This window comes from Plutella xylostella, chromosome 12 (genome assembly GCF_932276165.1).
Source record: "Plutella xylostella chromosome 12, ilPluXylo3.1, whole genome shotgun sequence".
In the NCBI taxonomy this organism is placed as follows: Eukaryota; Metazoa; Arthropoda; class Insecta; order Lepidoptera; family Plutellidae; genus Plutella; species Plutella xylostella.
The window spans coordinates 8771158-8788343 of NC_063992.1; the positions used below are offsets into that span (position 1 = coordinate 8771158).

A 17186-nucleotide genomic window follows, 5' to 3' on the forward strand; every position below is an offset into this window, starting at 1 on the left:
TCTTTGAAAAGCCTTGGCGAGCTTTGGTTTCATATAAATTGCGGCATCGGTAAATTAATACCACATTGTTCATAATGTTTGCTATTCACCTGATCACCTTTGTCCAGTGTTATTCGTTTCCACAATGACAGGATAATCCAGACTACATGCGCTGGGCTATTCTGAGACATCACAACATATCAGGATCAGTTTACACCTCTATTGTGCGTTGTTTACTTCGCTAAGCTTTATAATAACATCATTTTATACGAACATCCGAGAACAATACGTGTTATTGTAACTTGATAATAGCTTTCAGCAGGTAATAGTAGACTACGCTAATCATTCTTTCATTAATATTTTTTACAATGTATTTTTGTTTTCTATTTATTACTTATTATACCTACATTTGATGAAGTCTCACAAAACAATGAATATCCCTAGCCCAATACTACTATAAAGATCCCCCTAATCTCGTAGGAGTACATATAGCATTGTACGAATCCATGCACCGACATCGAAAACAAAACACAAAACAAATTATATTATTCGACCATGCGAATATAGCACCATTCGATTTCGGCTAAGCGAGTGTAGTGCGCCATTATCAAAATTGCCATCGACAAATACATTGCTACATCGCAATAAGGTGAGTGCCGCAATAATTGGCAGTGCGTTTCATTTCCCTAATCTCCTGGTAGCCGCAGGGGAAGGGACGTGACCAAGCACGGGCACAGTGGGCACCTTTACCCCACGGCACTATGCACCATTTGTTTATTGTACCCCGATCCAAGATTAATTTGTTATTTTGTATATTGCGTCTACTACGTGTAGCCAAGCTTTATTAGTAGTGAGTGACGGTAGCTGATTCATATCTGCTTAACGGGTTGACTAACTGATATCTATTAAGTGTGCATATGTATACGTATGTGTATTAGGTTGGATTAAAATGTCTGCGTATAAACTTCAAGACCGTTTCTGAGAGGTTCTAAACTTTTAGTGTTGCTTACAAAAACCTATGCCCCGTAACGCCAGACAAAACAAACTCCCTAACGCACACAATAGTTTCAATCATAATAACACACCACTACAGAGAACTAACCGAAAGCACGTCGCACAATCTTAGTTCTCTTTTTAAAAACACAACGTCTTTTATTTCGACCGTTTCGTCGCTTAGCGGCGTCGGCTCCCCGTCGTCCCGCGAGTAATTCAAAACATTAATTTTCCTAATGGAATAAGGTTCTGCAGTTAAGCCGCGACAGGGAAGAATGTCGTTGTCGAGGTGCGGCCGCGGGCTTGAGGTGACGCTGGCTGGTTGGAAACTATGTAACCGCTTTGGCCACCAAAAAGTTTGGCGTTCTTTTTTCGAACGCGTAAGGAGATCGTGCGACCTACATGCGTTAGGATAAGATGATTATAAGGTAAAACAAAGTTTAAAAAACATCTCTACTTGGAACTGATACAAGTTAGGTTGAACATTAAATTAGTCAACGTCAAAATTAAAACTGTAATAAATATACCTTTACCCGAAATTCAATGAAGTTACGTAACCTAAACCCATATAATATTACATTGCACATAATACGATTGACTACTGAACTAAATGTCCTCAAGTCGCCTTCAATTCTTTACTTTGCGTTGCTCGAGGCAAGAGTTCGCTCGTTGCTTACACTCAGTCCCGGCTGCGAAGACCTCTCGCCATCTTAATAAATTAAAGCGAAAACCACCCTTTGTACACTTCTTTATTTAATTTCACCTGTCTACTGTACCCCTTGCTACTACATAAAACGTAAAAAGAGTTGAGGGTGAAAGTTAAGTTCAGAACTTCAGTTGCAGGTAGCTATAACAACGTAGGTATAATTATAATTATAGTGGGCGCTATTTGTTGCTCATGTTGAATAAATAAAGATAAAGACTGTTTCTGTTTGTGTGCAATATTAGTATTAAAATACTCTTTATTGCACACAAACAGAAACAGTTTTACCAACATGAAAAAGAAAATAAATAGCACAATCGGCGGCCTTATTACAAAAAGTAATCTCTTCCAGACAACCACATTGATATACATATTTACACTAAATCATATATTATTATCTGACAATACAAATGAAATAAAAAAAAACACTATTAAGATTTAGATTTTTATATTTGTTGGTTTTCAGAACATATTATGTTGTAACAAATATAAAAAATAATTATTCTTATACTGTTATACAAAGTACATACCATAATTATTATAATAATATGCTTTCTGGATGAAATGAGTGTAGAATCTTTGACGAGGTAGAGCCAATTCATGTTATGTTTGTCATACAACTGATATACCAACAAAATACATAATTAAATAAATTTTTACTTAGAAAAACAAGGAAAAATAATACTTAGTAGGTATTACTATTCGTATTCAAGTACCTAAACCTACAATATAAGTAGGCATAAGTAGCTTTGCAATGGTATACTTCTGTTAAAAGCATTGACTGGCTAGGTATCTAATACAGCAAAGTGTTTGCAAAATTTACAGTTTGTTTTATTGTGAAAGCTAGGTGTGCATTTTCATTTGCAATATTGATATCAAATTGGCTGGAATACGTTGTTATTTATAGTTGGCTAGTGAATGTGTATTTTTAGACTGCGAGTAATAAATTATGTGTCATTAGGTTTTAGTGCCGTGTTGCACGCTTCTAGCGCATAAGTTTAAGTTATGTTTATAAAATATGTAAGAATATAGGAAAACTTGTAATTATCTAAAATGTTTTTTTTTGAGTAGGTACCTACATTTTTTTATCTAAATTATTAAGAGTACTTCCCCTTCAGGTGGCATCACAAATTTACACTATAAACGTTTTTTGGTAATTTCATGAAAAAAAATTATTATTTCCTATAGTAAAAAAATCCTTAGTCCTTTTTTATGGAGAAGTATTTTTTTTCGTGAAAATCTTCGGGTTTATTATATTCTTTTGATCATCTTTCATAATAATTATGTATCATAGGTAAATCAGGTAGTCTTAAAGGTAGGACCTGCATGGACACAGGTGAAACATGTCCATCTACTATAGAAACAAGATTATCTAGTCATGGTTCAACCGACAGCATATCTCAGCTGTTGAAACATCCAGCTTGCTGCTCCAGTTTACTCAAGAGCTAGGCTGGCTGAACTGAACACAAGGGGACGTACCTATACAGGGTGTTGCAAAAAGGGTATACTAAGCCAAAAGGGGGTGACTCATTCTGAACAACTTTTATTCTACGAGTTTTGAAAATTCACGAAAAAAATAATCTTTTCCATAGAAACTTTGTTGATCACGTGACTATTTAATATGGAGAGACCAATTTACAGGAATTTTATCACCAGCCAGTAGAAAATAGTATTGGTATATATTTGGTTTTCTTCTAAGTTACTTTGCACCATGTCATATAATTTAAAGAAGGATAATATATTTCATTAAAAAAGTAAAGGAGAAAATACGCGAACGCAATAGCATAGTATTAAGAATGCAATAGCAATACAACACTCACATTATTCAGGTCAACCCAGCGTTTCTAAAGCAATAAAGGATTCACTGTGTAATACTTAAGTGTAGTTATCATTATCAGTATTAATATTTACATACGCACACCATTAAAATACTAGCAAAAAGTCCTAGTTTCAGTTTATGTCGTTTATAGTATTATACTCGTATGGTACTTATGTAAATATTTATACATATTATACGATATGGTTAGAGGTTATAGATACCATATTTTATATACGTACATCGCCCTCTAATTTGTTACTATGTTTCCGTATACAAGGTTGTCTGGTTTTTTTATAAGATCCATGTAAAGCCTTTATACAATCCTCATTAACATAACCTTGGCCTTTTTTACCTGCTACGAAACTTAGGGCTGATTTTTCAATGGCCAGATAAGGGTTATCCGAGGAATAATTTTGATGCTGTCGCTACTGATTGTTTGTATTTGACAGTGACAGCAATAATTTTATTCCCCAGATAGCATTTATCTGTCCATTAAAAAATCAGCCTTTACTGTTGCATTGGGAACGGCGAGTTGCCCTGAATACGGGGTGGAAGTGTCGCAGCGCGTCTGAATCGCGCGCACGCCAAACCTTCATTTCCTGCCCGTGATGGATGGCCACTGTGTATCTTCAATGAGATTTATAATAGAGTGTCACAGTCCCACTGTGCGTGATGAATTAGAATGGGCTCAGCCCTGTTTGTAGGCTGTGTGTGATGACTTGATGAGCCACTGTGGAGTCACTTGTTACTCGTGAGTTGGACCGCCGTCTAGCAGAGGAAATTGTTTTAGTAGTAATAACAAAGTTCAATTGTTAGCTCAGCTGATTCAAGGTGTTGTCTATCAAGGTGGAGTTTTATTTACATTTATTACTAAGAACGGAACTTAGTTCAGGCGTGAATACGTTATACGAGTAGCGGTAGACGTTTATTATGAAATCCAGTTCTTTGATAAATGAAAGGCTGAAAATCAGTGCTCCGTACGGGGATTAAGCAGGCATAGCCACAGAGATGATCCGGCAACCCCGTAGTAAAGAGGCACCGAATGGGGTTTCCTTTATGTTGGCTTTTTAACCTTTGAGCCTATTTCGCTAATCGGCTGTCGGTTGCGGACACAGATTTATTGTTATGTCTCAAATTGGTCTGAGGGTTTTTAATGTCACTTTGCGGGCTACTAATTCGGTTCGAAGTACGGAAAGTTATTTCGCATGGATTTACGGGTTGTATTTGTATTTTAAGAAGTTTTTTTTTCACTTTAATTTCATTAAAAAAAATAGTGCTAGTATTAAGAAGTCTCTCTGCTGACCACTTATCGGAGGCGCTAACATAATAACTTAATAATTCACGTTACAGATTACCACTCACCGAGTGAGTTGTAGTTAAAGAAACACGGAACGACCGACAGTACTCAACGACACAACCTTACATTTACTTCATTCTTAACTCTAATTACTAGCCACTAAGAGCTAGTGCACGTTAACTGGTTCCCGACCCGCCAGTTGAGTGGTTCCAATTTGTTCCCTAACGGGTTGGGGATAGGGTATTTTTTTGTTCAAAAAGCTGGTTTTTAAGAGAACATCGCGCCCGTGGGACCGCTTACATGGGCCGCGCAGGTTAATGCATAAATAATGATTGCGTGCCTTCTCCTTAGCCCTGAAGCCTCTTATGGACAACCTTTTAAGAAAATTTTCCCCTGCTGGCTTCTCGTCAAAGACGTTACCCTTATTTTGGGGCACCGCTAAATGCGGTTCGATTCATATTTTATGATTTCGATTGATTTTGTTTTGAGGTACGGCATTTATTTCGAGTAATATTATGGAGTTTAGGTTGGAGAAAACATGTTTGTATTAAAAATAATACGCTGGAAGTATAGTAATATATTATTCCATTACGTTTTCCTAAAATAGACCTCGATTTTTAGTAAGGAATCGTAGGCGTGTGGAAGACGTATGTTGAGCGAGCTTTGAACAAGCTTGGAACAAATCCGTGGTGACTGGTGGGGAGCAGATAATATCACACTCTCCGGAGAGCCACTGATAAACTTAGTGCTGACAATTTGTACACTAAACTTGATATCATTATTTTATTTATTTATTTAATGTCTTAATGAAATTGATTAAGTATAGTTAACTTAACACACAATTTATCTTGTAGTTACACACACACACACGCACTCACGCCTTGTACTAATGTACTCCCTTGCGGGGTAGGCAGAGGTGCATTGCTGCACCCACTTTTCGCCAGAGTGTTATGTTAGTCCCAATGTAATAGGGGGCGGGCCTATTGCCATTTTACGGGCACATCCAAGACCCGAGAACAAATATCTGTGTTTAAACAAATATCTGCCCCAGCCGGGAATCGAACCCGGGACCATCGGCTCAGTAGTCAGGGTCACTAACCACTACGCCATTCGGTCGTCTATCTTGTAGTTAATTTACAATATTTAAATTGTTTTATATCAATTGCTACCTTGCTTTGACACTATACGGACGGAAAGTGACAGTATGAGATTTAAGGTCGAAATTAGTTTAAAAGTCAATAAATCATTATTATGTTGTTTACAACTAAATCCAGTAGGTAGTATACCTACCTACCCGACCACAAATTAATGAATGAGCATACACTCGTGAGCAAAGAAAAAGTTCCATCTGCCATTGCCGTTTCATATTTCACTGGAACTTCTCCATTGTTCGTGATTTTGTATAATGATTTCCAAATTTAAATTTCGACACTAGGACGCGTCGACGGAATCAAAGGCCGCTCGCTTCCGGTTCCGCCCGCGCCCGGGTAATTAACTTTAGCTTGGCCCGGGGCGACGGTGCTGCCCTCTCAAACGCATGTTACTACTATCTATTTTATATTTACTTAAGTAGCTAGTGTGTACTTAAATACTTTTCCGATAAATATTACTTTTCCGATGATTGATATCGAAAAAAAACTACAGCTATTTACTAAGAATTGGCTATGCATTGAAAATGTTTGAATTTAAAGGATATTCTTTACGTAATAAAATTATAATTAAACTCATATACCGCATAGACTTGATTACTGACGATAGCTTTATATTATTTCAATTCATCTTCAGGCAAGTACATAGGTACCTACTACAGTATTATTATTGTGATATAACTTTACTGAAGTTATAGAGGTACCTATAATAGAAGTAGAAGATTGTTTCACAGTACCATTTAAAGCCGATGAATAAATGTGTTAGTAATTTCATTAGCAACTCGCTGGCAGGTTCTGGTTTTAAAATAATAATTCCACCATAAAGGATTCCATCAAAAGTTTCCTCATAAACATGAACATAAAATAACATATTCTGATTTTCGTACGGAAGCTTGATTTACATAAGAAAGGGCCCTTGTAATTGTGAGCTTGAATATTATGTTCCAAAATTAGGCAACGGAGAACAATAAACTAAGTGTGAGTGCTGGATATAACACGTGGTGGAGTGGTAATGGCTGTAGCATGGCGTCCCACGGGTATAATGTCAAAATTATATTGTTCTTTGGACGATACATTGTTTTTCTTAGCAGCGCGCAGCGAGCAGCTAACCTCTGTCGATTATGCTAGTGTGACTAGTGTCGAAAGTATTCAGGTAGAATGTGTTTTAAAGATTGAAATGTCAAAATAATGAAGTTAAGAGAATTTACATACCCGGTAGGTAGGGATTTCAGAGAAAGTAGTAAAAAGAGATACCAAAAGCATAGCAGTACAAATTGTTTAACCCGTCACATTCCGTGAAATTATAAGCAATGAAAAATCTATTTTGTCTGGAATTATTGTTTGTAAATATAGGTCAGTGGTTAATTACCTACATGTATATTTATTCCACAAAGCATTGCTATTGATCCCACTGGAGTTAATAAAGGGAATCAAAATGCACACGTGACAGGTCGTAAAGAGCGGTGCAACACTCGAGTCGTGCTCGAAACCCTCTCGCATCAGCGAATAAAATAAAATAGGAAAAAAAAGCCAAAAACTGTACATGTTTTCCTGATACTCTGTTTAAGTATACAAAATAGTGTTTGGCTAAATTCAGCCCACTAAGCTTTTACTCTGTCCAGCTTAATTAAACCTTCCCAAGTACATTTATATCAATTATGGTAATCCTGGCAGAGGCGAACAGAAGCACAGGCCGGCAAAGTGGCGCCTTCAAACGTAACCTTCAATAAAGGTAGATTTGTTATAAAATTCCTTTTCAGGAAAATGCTCTTTTAGCGCTCAGTTCAGTCTTTATGAAGCAATCTCGAGGCCGTCGGTACACTTTATGTTCCTTTTGAATACAAGCAATTACGACCGAAGCAATAACTTGCCGCGGAATTGATTCCCAGCCGCTCGATTCTATGAATTCGAATTTGAAGACTCCGCACACCTCCGAATACAATTTAAACCCGGCCGCGGGCGGCCACGAATGTCGGCTAATAAAGGAAGCGAGAATCAGACTGCTGCGACTAAAAGGCCGAGCCTTTATTATTATGACGCTAATGTCGGAACCGTATTACAGCAGCGTGTTTTTTTACAGCAAAAAGAATGCCTAATGTAATGAAATGGTGCACGGACTTAATGTATTGTGTTATAAAGCCGGTGACGTTCGGATTTACTCGTATCCTGTTGCGCGGAAATGATATAAACTTGCGATTTTTGGTGCAACCAGTTTAAAGTGAGTGCCGCTCAGTTGCAGGGCCGGAATAGCTGCAGGTAGCAACTCGGTGACATTAAAAGCGACTACCGAAGCTAAGTTGTGACGCTCAAACTTGTAGTTGCAGCTACGCGGCGCCGGCACCGTGGGGCAACTGCTTACAAAGTGCTGACAAACCGTCCACAGTGGTTCGTATTTTGAAAGTGGATGATATAAAAATGTGTACTATTAAACTTGGTATTTACAATTCCGTTGAGATAGATATTGATAAATATGAATGGATAACGAGACAAAATAACGCTACACTCATAACAGAAGAAACTGTAAACAAATGTACCTAAGTATAGTATTTTCTTTACAACATTACGAGTTAGCTACCAATTCCATAAGTATTCAAAAAAGAGTTTTAAAAACAAACAAAAACATAAGTCAAAGTCAAAGTCAAAATTTTTTATTCATCGTACAAATATAAAATTTTCTGATGAACGTCAATTTTTACAAATTACTCTCCGTTCGGATAAGGGGGGGCTCTTTCTGTCTAAGGAGAAGAACGGAGGCAAGAAACTCCTGAGCCATCTTTTCAAAAAAAAATACTTAAAACTAGTTGGTATACAATAGGTACTTATAAGCTTAATAATGATTATTATAATAATATGAGCAGAGCTAACTACTTATCACAGCCATGCATTAACGTCCTCTAAGTAATCATCAATTTTATAATAAGCTTTTTTACAGAGTTTCTCTTTAATGTAACACTTAAACTTATTCTCTGGCATTTGAGCAACTTCTGTTGGAAGCTTATTATAAAATCTAATACAGTACCCTAAAAACGATTTATTAACTTTCGCCAGACGCATAGCTGGAAAAGCCAGCTTATGCTTGTTCCTAGTATTAATGTCATGATTACTGCCAATTGTATCAAAAGTTGAAATATTCTTTCGTACATACATTAAATTGGAAAAAATGAACTGACATGGAACTGTAAGGATGTTAATTTCTTTAAATAGTTCTCTCAATGAATCCCTGGAACCTAGTTTGTATATAGAGCGGATGGCTCTTTTCTGTAATACAAATATAGTTTCAATATCAGCGGCTCTACCCCAAAGCAAAATGCCATACGACAATAAGCTGTGGAAATAACTAAAGTAAACTAATCTGGCGGTTTCAACGTCGGTCAGTTGTCTAATTTTCCGTACAGCAAAAGCTGCGGAGCTCAACCTTCCAGCCAATTTTTCAATGTGAGGTCCCCACTGTAACTTTGAATCTATAGTCATCCCAAGAAAAACAGTATCATTAACTAGGTCCAATTTATTCCCATCTAGAATAATGTTAGTATCGCATTGTCTAACATTCGGCAGTGTAAATTTAATACATTTCGTTTTCTTAGAATTCAATAGAAGATTATTAACGGTAAACCAATCGTGTATGTCGGATAGAATAGAATTAATTTCATTAAAATTATTTTCACTTCTTTTAACTTTAAAAAGCAAAGAAGTATCATCAGCAAATAAAACTATATTAGTCAATTTTTCAACCATAAAAGGCAAGTCATTAATATAAATGAGGAATAAAAATGGTCCTAGAATAGATCCTTGAGGGACGCCTATCTTTACATGAGCCCCCTGTGATTTAGTATTGTTAATATCGACCCTTTGTTGCCTCTTGTCTAAATATGAAGCTATCAAATCTAAAGCCTTTCCTCCTATTCCATAGTATCTCAGTTTCGAAATTAAAGTCTGATGGTCTACACAATCAAACGCCTTCGATAGATCACAGAAGACTCCAATAGCATCGTGATGGTCTTCCCAGGCGTCAAATATGTGCTTAATTAACGCAGTACCGGCATCGGTTGTTGATTTGCCTTTTGTAAAACCATACTGTTGGCTATGAAACAATCGAGCTTCATTGAAATGCAAAAGCATCTGATTGAGTATGACCCTCTCAAATATTTTACTCAAAACTGGAAGAACCGAGACAGGCCTGAAATTTGCAGGGTCCTCCATATCCCCACTCTTGAACAGAGGTATAATTTTACTCAATTTCATAAGATCTGGGAACACACCTTCAGCGATACATTTATTAAAAATGTTAGCCAAAATTGGGGCGATTTTATTAATAATAGAAAGAACAAATTTAACTGACATTCCCCACAAGTCTTCAGTTTTCTTCATATTTAAAGACTTAAATGTTTTTATAATAGTTAATGTATTAATATATCTGAATTTAAATTCCTTATCGGTTGAAGGTGCGTTCTCCTTCGCCAGGGTTTCAGCTAATGTAGCTGAAGAATCTAGGTTGCAAGTAGTCTCTAAAGGAATGTTCGTAAAAAACTCTTCAAAGACTCTCGCCACCTCGTCATTTGATGTTATTATGTCATTGCCTACCTTTAAAGATAAATTAGTCTCGCGTGTTCGATTCTTCCCCGTTTCGTTATTAATTATATTCCAAATGGCCTTAGATTTGTTAGCCGAGTCTTTAATCTTGTTATTAATAAAAATTGTCTTCGCACAGTGACAGACACATTTGTACATTTTGCTATATTTCTTCACATAAGATTGAAAGTCAGGGCGGAGTATGAATGTTTTCATCTCATACAGATCATATAATGTCGCCCTGCTTTTGCGAATACCATCTGTAGCCCAGTCACAAAATTTAATTTTATTGTCTATCAAAACTTCCTTCGTTTTAAAATTACTCTCAAACTCATCAGCTATTATCTTAAATAAGTTAGTATACATCTCATTAGAATTGCAATCTACTTTAACCTTCGGAAGTTTTTCGTCTAGTTTCTTCAAGTAATTGTCAATTTTCTTTGTAGTAATCGGTCTGCATCTCACCTTAGTTTTATTTGTCTTGTCAGTGTTTACTAAGGTAATGGTCTGCCCACTGTGGTCTGACCTCAGACAATTTATCACACTACTGTCTTTAAACTCACAGTTACAGAATATGTTATCTAGACAAGTGGCAGACGTGGATGTAATTCTAGTTGGTTCCAGAAAGACATTAAAAAGATTAAATGATTTAAAAAGTAACAGTAATTTCGACCTATTAGGAGAGTCACTTAATAGGTCAACATTAAAGTCACCACACACTATTACTTCCTTTTTACTATTGGAAGCTAACCTTAGAACATCCTCCATGACAGTCTCAAAGGTAATGAAATCACCAGTAGGTGGCCTGTAGGTACATACTATTATATACTTGTTTAGCTCTGCACATGAAATTTCTATATGGTGTATGCATATAAAACCTATGTCAATATTCTCACCAACCACTACATAATGTACTTGTTATAAAACAAAATATATTACACTATTATCTACATAAGTCATTAAGCGGGGCGGTTCAGCGTTCGCCCCGCGGTGCAGGCAATGTCTCCAGACTCAACACAGATTGAGTTATATCGCTTCAACGCATCTGCAAAATTGATCTCTTAAGGGACACGCTTTGATCGAGATGGATAATCTGCTGAATACTGTACGCGTATTAATGCTAGCCAAGTGTGTAATACACAGTCGGGCCACACTCAACCGCGTTATCTAACTATTTGAGCCAGAAATGTAATTAAGGTAATACTGTGTGCGCTTCGACGATTTCGTTTGATGTACGTAATATCCACTAATCTTATTGGTATTAACGTAACTACTGATTAAATGTCCTATAATTATGTATGAAGTTGTAGATAAGCCTATTTCTAATTACGTGTTATTAAGTAACAACGAGTGGGTGGGTCCTGCCTTTCTTTTCATGAGGTTCTTGTAGTGAGGATAGAATAGAATAGAATAAATCTTTATTCAAAGAAAACAACTTATGATATTACATACATCCCACAAAACCAAATGTTAATATGGTTTGTCTGTGGGTAAGGAGTCGCACTACATAACAAATTTATAATAGCTTAGTAGCACATATGCACATTTATATATACCTAGCTTACATTATAGTTAAACAGGAACATTTAGTTTTAGAGTTTTAGATTAGTTTTAGATTTAAGATGTTGATGACATATACATACTGGTATAAAGTTAATTTTGATATTTATGATATTTATGTTCGTCAAAAAAGTGTTGTGAATTTTGAGCTGCGCGACGCCAGGTAGTTCCGGCTATCCGCCGCGAGATACAATTGTTCCGGCTGGGAAACCCACTAACAAGGTTACCCTTATTATGCCATGGTCTTACGTCCCGCCACAACGTCCTGTCTCGCCCGTATTGCGACGGCGCAAAGACGGAAATCGGCTGTCGGGTGACAAATTTACCCCAGCGTACAATACATAGATCACAGTATACTGTTGATATACCTAGCTTTGCCAATATTATGCTCGTGACCACAACAGATTGGGGCGGAGATTGATTATACCGTGTTTTGCGATATACTCTTACCTATTGGAAGACTTGAAATTGTTTGTAGTATTAGGTGGTTTAATTTGCTTTTAGTTGGTGCTTTGATCTTGCTGTAAATTCTTAGAAACAATGTAGTAGAGTGTTACGGGCACGCATACCATCCCGTTGGTAGGTATACATACCTACCTACTTTTTCAAGGATCTTTAAAAGCCTAACCCCCGTATTCATAAAAAAGTTAGTGGACGCTTTAGCTATTGAACTGTTTTGTCCCTCTCTGTCAAATTGTTCTCTCTCAGAGAGTGACAGAACAGTTCAATAGCTAAAGCGTCCACTAACTTTTTTATGAATAAGGGGGTAAGAATCTACTTCAGTGCATCTCTCAAAAATGACTATGCACGTCGTAGCTTGTTATTTGAGAATACCCTTCCTCGGTCGGTGGCTGTCAGGGATGGAGTAGTTAGTTAGTTGGAGCGCCAATTTGGTTTCTGTAGCTGATGCTTAACGTCACCAGTTAATGGAAACGGATGCCGCAAATCCAATCAACACCTTCAAGCAGCCGGAGCCTGGTGCCTCGTGCGAGCAGCGAAAAGGATGTTTATTTTATTTTCGTTTCCGACGACGAAGCAACGAGGTTTTCAGCGCTAACAAGATAAAAGGCGCAAAATTAAGTCCAAGTATTGAAAGAGTTTTATTTGCAAAGTCACATGCGATTATTTTCAAGGGGATGGTGATTTTGTTTGTGTTTTGTTTGGGGTCTTTAACAATGTGGATAATAATTATGAGGCGTACGAAAGGGACCATTCGTAGTGAGGTATTTACTTATTTGTATCTTACACAGGGTGTGGGCAATGTGGTATTTCAAAAGTCCTAGAATAAAGGTGAAAAAAAAGAAAGAGTCGCCTCATTTCGTCTTACCCCTTTTTACATTCTGTACACGGCGCATTGTAAATAAGTAGGCAGTGATTGGCAAATACGATCACAATAATGCTTTAATACATATACAGCTTTACTATATTATAGGTACTTATAGGTATAGTTTATAATACATATAATACCTATGTATTATAAACAATAAGTACCTAAAAAAATAAAAAGTATTATGGAATCGGAACCATTTCATTATAAGTTTCGAACAACATCATGTAACGGCAGTTTTTTTGTACGAATACAACTATGGTGGTATTCGGCGAACGCGGGTTTCTCCTCTTTGGTGAGAGTACAAAGCGCACGACACAAATAGAAAATTCACGGAAAACATCGTGACGCCCACTTTATTTCAGATTTATTTTCATCATTATTCTGACACCTTTATCACAGGCTTTGTCTAGATTGGGCTATATTTATATGGGAAAAAATGAATTATTATCATTCAATATTTAAATTTTAAATTATTATAAAATTATTCATATTCTGCTGTTTTAACGTCCTAACTAGGAACATTTTTAGTAATAATTTCCTTTTTATAACACTGGGTCCTTTGTTATTATACGAAGATAGGAAATGGACAGAGATTTATATTTAAAAACTATACGCGCCCACAGTATACATCATAACAACAGCGCGTAAACTCAGTTTCAGCCTGTCACGACGTAACTGAGAACCTTCAAAGCTCATTTTCAGTTTGAAAACTTGAAATTTGTTGGTTTCAGTTGGAAATTGTGTCCAAGTGTAACTGAACACCGTTGTCAAACTATTCCCTTGTATTTCTGTCTCAGAGCTGTCTGTAGTTTGAATGATCAGTGTTGTTAGAAGGCGTTGTAATGTCGGGAATCGCTAAGCGTAACGCTTTGTGCGTTGTGATTCTTAATTCTTAAGTTTTAAGAGTTAATTCTGTACTGCAAATTATTATGGGTTAGATTGTACTCTACATATTTTTGAATCTGACAGTATTAGTCGAGATTCAGCGGCGAACAGTGAAGGTATAAATTATATGTATATTAAAAATTCTCGTGTCAAAAATACCTTTTGTGGAAAAATATTTCTTTCATGATTTTTTTAAAAGCGTAGTACTAAAGTTGATCAAGTTGACGTAGTGTGGGACGCCCTCCGGCTAGATGGGGTGACGGCTTGCGAAAGGTGGCTGGATATGATTGGATGCGGAAAGCTAAAGATCGCATCCAGTGCCGTGCTTTGGGAGAGGCCTGCGTCCAGCAGTAGACTGCTATAGGCTGATGATGATGATGAAAGTTGATCCCTCGATTATGACCCCTCGAGTAACCGGCTTTCGGCATAGTATATACCACTTTTGCATAGTTCTGTGGGTCTTACGAGACCGGTTGGTAGATTTTTTCCTTTCCCCGCGTCTCCCTTCGGAAGAGCCCTCAAGTCGCGGACTCCAGTGGCGTCCATCACACTGATGGCCTCTCATTAGTTACTACGAAAACTTTTTTATTTGATTTTCTGATCAAATGAACTACAGATATAAACGAGCAGTCTCCCGAACGGAGATTACGGATCTCTACTGCGTCAGTAAGTATTTTTTGTTTTGATTACCAACTATGTATGTATGTTGTGTTGAAGTTGAGACCTATATTTTGAACAAAGTTTGTGATTTTTCCATCGAATAGGTATATGGTACACCGAAAATTTTTTTTTAATATGCTAAACAAATCGTCATAAAACATGGCTAAATGTAATGTGGGTTAATATTTATACATCACTCAAAGAAAGGTCAAACCAAAATCGATTCTTGCAATTTTGCTTTAAAAAAAAACTTCAATTTCTTACTTCAATTTAAATACCTAATTCATTTTTAAAACTCCCAATTTCACTTCTAATAGAAAAATCAGCTCTAGGCCCATATAATTAGGGTTTAAGTAACACGCCGTTGGCACAGAATTAAACTTGGGCTCAAGCGGCGGCGTTGAATGACTTAATGCTTTTCCTATGTTTGCGCTCTTTTTGTCAGTCCACTTTTAATCTTGAGCGCGAAGTTTGCTTTCCGATGTTAAGGGCTCGCTGGCTTATTACTTTGAATGCAATTACTGTGGAGACGGCCTTATTTTTCACTTTGCCAGAGTTCTAACATTCGTAAAAGTAGAAGTTTTTGTGGTTTCTCCAAGGGGTCACACTACTCGCCATGATATGAAAGAAATTTCTGGGGTTGTGAATTTGTTTTGTTCCTATTACTTATCACAGTAAAAGAATGTAGCAAAAACTTGAACGTAAATATAAGAATTTCTTAAAATCTAGACAAACGTTATGCAATGCAGTACCATAAAATATAAGATATAATATATTAATACAATGTTACCATCAATAACAACCAAATCAATAGAAACCCTTGACTATTTATTACTCCGGAACCACTTGTTACCCGCATCTAATACACATATCACCTCAGCTAACACTCTGAAAGGAAAATCGACCAGGAAAAGTACGAAAAGCATAAGTGGATAGCAATCCAACTTTCCCACCCTTACTTGTAATATTTTACCGTGACGTAAGCCAAAATCTAGCAACACATGGGCCAGACATTTCTACCTATACGCCTCTGATGTGGCGCGTTCGGCCTCCGCAATTGACCCCTTTGAACTGACTGAACTATGGATTAATCAAATCGTGATTATTAATTCAGATACATATTATGGGGAGGGTCTTAAGCCTTAGGTGTTTAGACTATTATTATTATGGGGTCAATATTTGCAGTAGGTCTAGTATTTTGACGTGTATACCCATCTCTGTTATTAGTTATCATATTATGTATATTTCGAGATGTGATGTGGTTTGATTGTAAGTTTTGAAAACAGATAGGCTGAGTATTCAACTAGGTTATTTTAATTAAAACGATTCCTTAAAGATAAAACGTGATAGGATTTAACAGAGTTAGGGGTAAATAGATAGAAAGATATTCTTTATTTGTAAACAAAAACATGGACAACAGTTAAATAGTTGAGTAAGTGGTAATAAGTTGTAATGAGCTAGACTTAAATCGAAAAAAATAATTTTTCCATTACTTTATTCTAAGGGACCACTAAGTGTGTTCTACAAGAAAACAAAACCATATTCCGTCCTATAACTTTGTTTCTTTGTACGAATATAATAATGGAATGACTAGCGTTTTTTTCGTACCTCCCCACGAAAGAGATGTGAAGTGGATGTGAAAAACTCATTGGGAATAGTGCTGCTCTGAGAAAATGACTGTGCCCACCAGTTTATCTATGATAGTGGTCGGAGTAAAAAAGTAGTGAAGGTATATAACTCTATAAAAATCTTCTCTTCTTAAATAAATGTACCTACTTACAATGGAGTAAACTAAAATTAAATATAAGATTATCCAAACACACGCACACTCTCACAAAGTTATTAAAATCCTATTAAATCCCGCGCGGCGGTAATGAAATATTCATCCGATCCACTAATGAATTTTTAAGTAGAAATTTTAAGGTAAATTTGACAGCGCAAAAGTAATAAAACTCGCATATCGCATCCTCAAAATGTAAGACGACATAAATTAAATCGTGGCTCGGCGCGAGCAATTTGAAATATCGAGTGAGGTCGTGAGATGGTTTTAATCGATATTTAGGGATGTCCTACAAATCACGCCGCGCGGGTGACTGCGCGCGTGACACATGGCCGGGCATAAAAATATTCTCGCATGCTGGAACCTGTTGATATGCGGTATGTGCTACTGTTGAAACAAGGAAATATTGCTTCAATTCTCAGGCTGTGAAGATGCTTTGTAAATTGACAGAGTCACTAAAAAA

General features: G+C 36.6%; 2 protein-coding genes across 7 annotated transcripts in view; both read right to left on the reverse strand.

Annotated features, from left to right (window-relative positions):
* The window catches only part of LOC105385214 (CUGBP Elav-like family member 3), a 388314-nt gene that overhangs the window by 121219 nt on the left and 249909 nt on the right, over positions 1–17186 (reverse strand). The gene's annotated exons all lie outside the window — the stretch shown is intronic.
* The window catches only part of LOC105384707 (chitooligosaccharidolytic beta-N-acetylglucosaminidase), a 445339-nt gene that overhangs the window by 51981 nt on the left and 376172 nt on the right, over positions 1–17186 (reverse strand). The window lies entirely within an intron of this gene.